This window comes from Diceros bicornis, chromosome 29 (genome assembly GCF_020826845.1).
Source record: "Diceros bicornis minor isolate mBicDic1 chromosome 29, mDicBic1.mat.cur, whole genome shotgun sequence".
Lineage (NCBI taxonomy): Eukaryota > Metazoa > Chordata > Mammalia > Perissodactyla > Rhinocerotidae > Diceros > Diceros bicornis.
The window spans coordinates 37,509,891-37,512,502 of NC_080768.1; positions in this window are offsets into that span (position 1 = coordinate 37,509,891).

Genomic DNA, 2,612 nt, shown 5'->3' on the forward strand with positions numbered 1-2,612 from the left:
TGAGATGTATGATTAGAGTTGAAACAGGGTACTGTGGGAGCACAGGTGTGTGTGTGTGTGTATGTGTGTGTGTGTGTGTTTGGAGAGTACCAGGAGAAATGGAAGAAATCTAACCCAACCTGGAGAGATCCTAGATTATTCAATAGAGAAGTTTCAAAGTAAGAGTTAGGAGAGTGGAGAGGAAAAATTTCATTCCAGCATTTGGGTATAGCATTTGCAAAGACAAGTAGACAGGAAAAAATGTACATTGTTTGAGAATCTCAAAGCAGTTCAGTATGGCTAGGGCCCTAAGCATTTGGGGGCAATAATTAGAAAGGCGACTGGTTCTTAAATGACAAGCTTGTATATTAGTTTTATTCTGAAGATAACAGAGAATCATTAAGGACTTCAAATAGAAGAGTAACATTTACTGCCTAACTACTGTGTATCAGGCTCTAGGAAAAGATATGGTTAATATTTTGAAAAGTATCGCACTGTATAGCAGCTGCACACACAGTTAGCTTCTACACTAATTTCTTGTGCCTCTCAATCGGTCTACTGAGGTGAAAAGTCACACAGGACCTTTGCAACTCAGTAATAAATGAGGAACCATGTAGAAGCTGAAGACAAAACACAAGTCAGAGATTATGAAGAAAAGTGTTGCAAGGCCAGACTGGGGGAACTACAAACTAATATATTCCCTAATTAAATTTTTAAGAAGTTGTGACTATGCTTGAATCTTATAATGAGTCACTATTTAACAAATATTATCAACAAATGGCTACTAAGCTCTCTCTTCATGTGAATAACTCTTCTGCAAACAAAGTTTCCAGATATTTTAAACAATTATCATAGACACACGCAAATGTGTTCTATTTTAATGTACGTACATATTGACAGTGGATTTAGTTCAACTATGCATTGGCAAAACTATCTTACAGAATTTTGGAAATAAACATTCTGTTCCAATATAGTTTAACAGTGGTTTAAAAAAAGTGGATGAGTAATCAGAAAACTTTTGTTGTTGTAGCCACCTTCCTCCTCCCTCCCCCTTACACACAAACACACACACACACACACACATACACTAAACATATGTAGTCCTACGAGGAGCACAGCAGTTCACTTTCCTGAATCTTCATTTCTTCATCTATGGGCAGCAGCACAGTATTGAGCAAATACCACCAGACTGTGTCTGAAGTTCTGGGGTTTTTCCCAACTCTGCCTTTGTTCACTAAACAAATTCCTTTTTTATCTCTGGATTTCATCTGTAAGGAAAAAAATAGATCTGACTGGACAATGTCTGTGACCTCTTCTAGATCTCATAGTCTACATAAGTGGGAAATCATAACTGTACCACCTTACATGATAGGATTTCTTTCTGGATCAGTGGGATCCTTTGGTATTCCATATATGATAAGGATTTCTCTTAAATAAAACAAAAGCCTAATTAAAAAGTTTGGTCATTAATAATGGTTGCTGAGGGAAATAATTTTCTGTGGATCTATCCATGTTATTGAATAGCCTGCCTCTCTTCTGGTTGGTGAGTGCCCATGCCAGGGCTGGCTGTTAATATTATGACTATTTCTCCCACATCCAAGCAATGGGCAGAGTCACTGAGACAATCTCAACTGTGGGTGAGAATCACAGCCACCTGTGGAGTATTAAAAATACAGACTCCCAGTCTCAAATTCCCTGGGCATTGGGGCCTGTAATGGGTATTTTCACAAAACTCCACAGTTAGCTGTGAAGAACTTCGGATGTAGGGAACTCTTTCTTATGTCACAAGTTGGATCTTCTACTGATGGTACCTAATATAGGACTAAAAAAGGATTTGATTTTATGTCATTAGCTAGAGTTTTTCTTACTATATTAATTCTGTCATTAATTGAAAATCATACCCAAAAAATGACATATTTTGAGGAGAGTATCATTTCCCTTGTATTTTAATAATGGCTGTGTGTGTAGCTTCTATCACTTTTCTGGAATTTCTTTTCCTTGAATTTCAGTCTGATATTTGTTTACTTTGAAACATAAATGTTTTACCAGGAGAAAAGCTTCTACTTCCTACCACTACCTTTTCTTCTTTCTCCTGAAATTTGTCCATGTTTATTATTTATGTCCAGATTTTACTATCTGAACGATGTTGGAGAAGCCTGTTGATGCCAGAGTCATAGGAGCCACAGTATCTGAAGTGCTATTTACAAGGGCATCTTCCCCAACTGAGACTGTGGAATACCTCCAGCCTGGCGATTGTTTCCACACCTACTGTTATCAGAATCTCCTGGGGAAAATTTTACAATCCAAGCACTTGGATTTGATGATTCAGAATTTCCGGGGCTGATCACCTGCTACTCTGTTCTGAAGTCACTCCCCAAGTGATTTTGCTGCAAAGTCAGATTGAGAAACGCTGACCTAGACTGAAGTCGCACACTGTGCTCAGTGTGGTAATATGGCCCGTTTTCATTCACCCATGTCTCCCCAGGCACGTCGCAGGCCTCTGTACACTTTTGACTAAACAAACTGTTGACTCAAGATACAACTAGTACCTCATCCTGAAATACGTTATTCCTATTATCTCTCATCCAATCAATACCGTTCTTTTGACTTTGCTCATAAATTCTCTCTGTTCC